This window comes from Natator depressus, chromosome 1 (assembly GCF_965152275.1).
Source record: "Natator depressus isolate rNatDep1 chromosome 1, rNatDep2.hap1, whole genome shotgun sequence".
NCBI lineage: Eukaryota > Metazoa > Chordata > Testudines > Cheloniidae > Natator > Natator depressus.
In genome coordinates this window covers 292,059,450-292,066,759 of record NC_134234.1, presented here as the reverse complement: position 1 = coordinate 292,066,759, position 7,310 = coordinate 292,059,450, and positions in this window count along the sequence as shown.

Genomic DNA, 7,310 nt, shown 5'->3' with positions numbered 1-7,310 from the left:
CCTGTAGTAGGTGACTTCTGGGAACTCTTCTGGCTCTATCAATCTGTTTCTTCACTTCCGCAGGTGAGTATTGTAGTTGTAAGAATGCTTGACAGATTTATCCTGGAAATGGCCCACCTTGATTATCATACACATTGTAAGGAGAGTGGTCAATTTAGATAAGCTATTACCAGCAGGAGAGTGGGGTGGGAGGAGGTATTTTTTCATGCTTTGTGTGTATATAAAAAGATCTTCTACACTTTCCACAGTATGCATCCGATGAAGTGAGCTGTAGCTCACAAAAGCTTATGCTCAAATAAATTGGTTCATCTCTAAGCTGCCACAAGTACTCCTTTTCTTTTTGCGAATACAGACTAACACGGCTGTTACTCTGAAACCTGTCATATTGAGAGGCAGTATTTTCTCACTATGTTTCAAAGGAGGGTTTTTTTCTTTAACTGAAAAAAAATATTTGGAATGAAAGGGAAAGTTAGGAAATTATCTATAATTTCAACAAGGAAATCTCACAAAAGTCTCTCAAAGAAGGGTCACAGAAGAAGGTCTGTATATTTCAGGAAAAAAACAAAAAAGGAAGGGAAAAAAAACCAAACAAACAGTATGATTAAATGGCAAGGTACAGGAATTCATCTGGGTCCTCAGAAATGGAAACCCAGCTACAGCAATGCTAATAGAATGGAACATTTGGCAGACAACATCTAACACAGAGATTAAAAGGAAGCTAAGAGGACATACAAAGAACAAAAAGTCAAAGATATGAAGAATAAGAAATTTAAGAAAATTATTTAAGTAAATCATACATAGGAAGCTAGCTACAGTAAGCAGATCTGCTACACTGCTAAGTGATAAGGGGGCAAGCAAACAGCATAAAGAGACTTCAATGAAGCTAAATGATTTATTTGGCTGTCTTCACTACAGGAAGTTGGGATGAATTTTTACCCTGAAGTTACTCAAGTTACAGCTAGTGATGCTGAAGCCCTAATGGATAAAGAGCTATTAAAAATATTGGTGATGGTACAACTTAAGGAATTTCAGTTGTAATCAATCACAGGATCAGATTATATTTATCTGAGGTTCTGAAGGAACTAAAGAATGAAACACAATAGCTGGCATACTATAATTTATCACTAAAGACATGGAATTTATCATTACAACAGACATTCTCCTGGATAAGTGGAAGGTGGCCAACATTGTACCAATCTTTAAAATAGCTCTTAAGGCTGACCCTGGGAAGTGAAGATCAGAGAGGCTTAATTCAGTAACAGGAAAAACAGCTGAGTAAATCATTGAAGGTAATTATGAAACATCCACAATGGATAAGTCTGAGAGAGAGAGAAATTCAGTATGGGTAAATTGCAAGTCACCGCAGATAAGTGGATATGCTTATCCATGAGGATAAACTGTGCCTCCAAAACCTGCTAAAATTTTATTTAAAAGAGTTAACAAAATATTGAAAAAAGAATCAGTGGATGTACATTTAGAGAGACATTTCAAAGGTATTCGATAATATCATTCGCAAGAGGCTTTTAAGGAAACTTGGTGACTAGGGGGGTAAGAGATAGTCTTTGTTATGGATTAAAGGGAAAGAGAAAAGGACAGGGATAAATGGCCAGTGCTCAGTATGGAAAGAAGTTAATAGTGGGATGACACAAGGAGTACTACAGGATCAGTATTGGGATCAATTTCACCCCTCCCTCTAGCCCCATATATTTGTTAATGACTGGGGAGAGAGGATGAATAATGAGGTGGCAAGACTGCTGACAACACAAAGCTATTTAAATTGGACAAAACTAACTCCTGGATGATGTAACAAAACTGGCAACGGGGTGGCAAATGAAATTCAATGTAGCCAAATTCAGTGTAATAGCTATAGAACAAACTATTTAAACTACTTGTATACATTACTGGATTCGGAGTAAATTACAGTAGAATCTTGCTAATTCACATTAACAAAATTTAATCACTTTCCAAGCTATTAATTAGTGAACAAACAAAAAACCCACAAAGAAGGCATCATGTATTCTGTTCATCTATTTTTAAAATATTGACTTTCATTTTATTTTAATACTTCATAAAATATTAGTGATGGACAGTTAATATGATCATTTGCCATTCCTAGCAGTAGGGGCTGCAAAGTGTTTGGCTCCTGTAATATTTATGAAGTCTCAGCAGGCAAACAATTCTGAACAGTGGGCCAACTAATGAGCCTGGCCTTCCTTTACCCACACCCAGATCCAGATGGCTCCTGCTGTGGAGAGTTCTCAGATGCCTTCATAAAAAACACAGACATGGGCCAGAGAGTGACCAGAAAGCAGCCCTCCCAAATTGAAAGCCTGACCATCTCCAGATATCCATGTGCAGAGGGGTGCTTCTGGATGGAAGGTGGGGTGAGACAACCATAACAGCATTTCATCTCCTTCTTCTGATCCTGGGTGAGGCCAGGGAGCCATGAAGGGGGAAGAGGAAGGAAAGAAAAAGCTCAGAACCAGGGCTGGATAGGGGGAACAAGTTAAACTTACATTGGGCCTAATCCTCCCTTCACTTATATTGGTGTAAATCAGGAGCGACTCCACTGAAGTCAACAACATTACTCTGGTGTAAAACTGGTATAAGTGAGAGCAGAATCAGGCCCATAGTCTCCCCCTCAATTTCTCAGAAGCTAATACTGTTTAAAACTATATCAACTTCTGAGTGGAATTCCCTGCAGTGCATACCCAGGGGCAGCAGCAGGCAAAGGAAACTCCAGTTGAACCAAATGTGTTTATGAATGTAGGGGAAGGGATAGGCCCCATAGTCAGAGCGGCCAGTTCTGAAGCATCCAGCTGTGGTCTATGTTGGATGACTATTTCCTATAAGTCTACAAATTTCCATGGCTTGTGTGCTCTATTTCAGCTGGTTCAAACACAGCCAAACCTTCATTCCTCAGAGAAGCCCAAGCCATCAAGGCCCCAATCCATAAAAGCCAGGAAAAGAATGCTAATGTGGTATATAGAGCTCAAAACTCCTTGTTGTGTGGCATACAGGTTACTCTGTGCTGAGAGCTGTGGTAATCACTTGAAACTTGAAGGGTGGGTCTTTAAAAAGAGTGGATTTAGCCCCACCTGTGACTAATTAGCTGCCTCCCAGGTGATGGGCTGCCAATAGGGATCAGGCGATCTGCTGATCATCTGGTCCTTAGCTAAGACCTATAGGCCCTAGGAAAGAGGCCAAAACTGTTTTGGTTTAAGAAATAAACCCATTCCAGAGAAAGGGATTGAAATTCTGCTACTGTTGCTGGGAACCTTATTTCTTGCCTGGCCAATGAGTTGTCCCACTGGCTCATACTCATTCTTTAAGACTCTGGATGAAGCACATCAGAGATTCCACCACATGTGCCTTCTGTCTAACAGATAATCTCTATCCATTGTACACCTAATTCTCTACACAAACATGTACTGACCTCTGTGGAAATGCACCTCCATTCTAAAAACTGGAATGGCAAAGGAATTTGATGGTATTACCAACACCAGCAATTTTACTGTGTGTCTTGCAATATATGGTATTATTCTTAAAGCCCCAGTTGCTGGAGTCAAGCAATTGCAAAGAATCTCAGCTTTCATTTAAAAAAAGTGAATAAAAACTTGAACATGTGACCCGGGTCAGAGACCAGAAGACAAATAAAGAGAACCCAGAATGTATTATCTTTAAAATGTGCACGATTCTTAAGCCAATTTCATGGTTTTGGGGTCTGACTCATGATTTTTGATTGCTTGAGGTTGTCAGTACTGTGGTAAGTGGAGGCAAAGAGGACTGGATTGAGACAGGCCACTGAAGATGTGTAGTGGGAGAAGGGGGAGGCAGCACACAAAAAGCCTTTTGCAATTGGAGTCCCTGTGCTCTGGACTGCAGAGACTCTTCCCTCAGATTGCCCCAGGGGGGTGCCTGGCATTCCAAAGAGGCGGGGGGCGGGGGGGGGCGCCACTCACCAAACTTCAGTCACACCAACCACAGCAGGCTTCATCATCCCAAAGGACTCTCTCCCCAAGCTCCTGAAGTGGTGCTGCAGCTCATAACTTAATCTGTGACATGCTGCTTAAAATGGTTACCATGGATGCAACTTTGGTAGCAAATCATATATATTCATCTGACATGTTTACGTTATTCTCCTCACACAGGTGGAGTATTTATTATACACATTAAGATACTCTGAGAAGCACTAGCTATGCTTGAACACATCACCTTAATAGCGACAATACCATTACTGGCCTATGGTACCTCAACAATAAAGCAAATTTGCGGTAGAAGGATGGGACCATTTAATGCCAAAGCCTTTGTACTACCAATTATGTTTGGGCTCAGAGGCAAGTATTAAGATATCTATTTTGTTTTGTCCAGTTTGATACTTAATAACTTTCAGTAAATCATTTAAAAAGACAAGTTACCATACCATAGGCAGCACAATAAGAGTATATAGATTTCTGACAAAGGAATTACTTGGTTATATCTTGAAAAGAGCTAGTAACTAACAAAGGGATCATCCAAGTACAAATAATAGGAGTAGGAGCCTTCCATTATTTTCAGACATTTCCCAAAAGTAGTTTACTTTGTTTTTTTTAACCCTCCCTGGCTGTGTGTAGTTTTCCAACTGAATACTGAGTCCATGTGGATGCCATTTCATCTTAGTGTTTACAAGGTTATAGTAAATAAAACAGAGCATTAATAAGGAGCAGAACAACATGTATTGCAATTCTGAAGAATTCACACTACTGTTATTCATCTTCTGTGACTAAATAATAGTTGGTATCTGAAAGGACAGATGGGAATTGAAAGCAATGCACTTGGAAGAAAACGGAGATTACAACTATCCCTCCTATAATTTGAAACATATTCTCAAGCTTCTTCAAAAATAAATGCAGAGCTCAAGGTCAGAAAATACATTACTTAGAATCAACCATTAGAATGCAGAACAGCCTCATAACAGACTTTGCTGTCTGCAGAGATCTTGCATTTATCTTCATCAGTAGTGCAGTATCCCAGTCCTAAGAGTGTCTTGATATAAAATATTATGACTATATTGAAGTTACTTATTGATTATAGCTATAGTGCATGACTAGCTACTCGATACTTATTATACTCCAAATATCCTGTTCTGGAATACACTGGGCCTGGTGTAACATTTGTTATGGATTCTTGGGGCTTTGTCTCTCTTTCAGTTGTTCTGAAATCCTGGTCAGGAATTTGGTGGGAAAATTTTTCCAGGATGTTACACATCACTCCTCCCCCACACCCCAAAATGAAAATTAACTGGGGTTCATAATAGGAAGGCAAATGACCTTCTGTTTGTCTCTCCTCACTCTTTAATCTAATCACCATTCTCAGTGCATTAACTCCAGTTCTAGTAGTGGCCTATATGGCTTTCTAGTGTGCTGGGTCCCCAAGCACAATGGAGTTATACCCCTGAGTAAGCAAATTCCTGGTCACCAGGAGATTTCCTCCAGTAGATTGCAAAAGTGTGGCTCTATTACCAAAGTCAGCAGGTTGGCATAAGCAGCAAAATGTTAACAGGAACAAAATTCTCTCTTAGGAACTGTTTGTTTAACAATACTAATTTTAAAGATAGGCTTTATGGGCTAGATCAAAGGAGTGGTTTGGTCCTGCAGGGAGGGAGTTGAGTTTTGTATCATAAAGGAGTAATGGTTATATATGATGTAGTATACTTAGACTTCTGTATGGCATTTGACTTGGTACTGCATAACATAATTTTGATTAAGAAACTAGAATGGTACAAAATCAATATGGCACACATTAAATGGATTAAGAACTGACTGATAGGTCTCAAAATGCAACTAAACTGGGAATCATCATGATGTGGGTGTGTTTCTAGCGGGGTCCCACAGGAATTGGTTCTTGGCACTACACTATGTAATATTTTCCATCAATGACCTCAACTGGAACAGCTTCAACAGAAGATATTGGAGGGGGGGTCCCCATACCAGAATACCCCATGGCTCAGTGGTTAGAGCAAACTCTTGGGACACCTGTCAAGTCCTTTATTCCCCTTAATTATCTGAAGCTGGGTCTCCCACATCTCAGGTGAGTGCTCTAACCCCTGGGCTAAAAGTTATAAGATAGGCACCACCACCATCTCCTCTTCCTCATGGTGTAACTCATTTTCACAAGAAATTACTTCGATGCCTAAGCTGTCTGACTTCAGGAGAGGGGTTCCTGGGTGTGGATCACTAGCAAAAAGATAGGTGCCTCCCTGCAGCCTGGACATAGGCACCAAACTCTGAGAGCCACAGGGCTTAGGACACCCCCTTGGCCTCGGCATCTCCCATTAGCTAATTTAGACAACTCTCCACCTAACTTGCTCGCTTTTGGGGGATCACATTCTTAGGTGCCTCTCTTTCCCCCATGCATTGCATAGGGAGCCTGGGCACCGAACGCAGAATTTGTGGATCCTAGTGTTCTAGGTGCCTAGACGGTAAGCCTCGCAACACTGAGTGTTGCAACTCCTATATCCCTTTGTGGAGCCAGGCCAAGGAGCTCAATCTATTGATCTTATCAAAGAGAAGGTAAAGGGGTGACTTGATCAGAGTCTATAAGTACCTACAGGAAGACAAATTTAGACTTGAAATAAGATGCAAAATTTTAACAATGGGGTTAACTAACCATTGAAACAACTTCAAGTGTTTTGATAGATTCTCCATTATAGAAAATTTTAAATCACGATCAGATGTTTCTCTAAAGAATATGCTCTAGTTCAAATGGGAATTAATTCAGGAAAGTCCAATGACTTGTTATGCAGGTAGTCAGATTAAATGAATCACAAGTGGTCCCTTTTAGCCTTATCACCTAACCCTATAATCATTCATCTGTGACTTCAAGTTTATATTTTAAGTTGACCATTGAGGAGAACAGAATCTTTTGCATTTCTAGAATTTAATATCCTTGACCTGTAAACAAGCATTTCCATTATTTGGCTTGCACCAGTGGAATGACAGCTTGTCATGAGATTTCTTACATTGCAGTTCTTATCTGTCCTTACTTTAAGGATGGTATAAGTGAGAAAAAAAGTGTGGATGAGCTTCTGCTGTTTCCATGGCTCTTAAATTGGTAGCTGTTGGAGATGAAAGATGTTGAGAAAGGTGGTTTGTGGGGCTGTTTGGGATTTTTTTTTTTGTAACAGACTACTAGAGATCACAGTTGTAGGTTTCGAACTTGAGCATCCAACATGCTACACCGTGTGGGCTACTTGCAGGCACTTGAGTAAACAAACATAGGCTGCACATGGGTTCCAGTAGATCTGAGCTGTTTACAGTGATGGATGGATG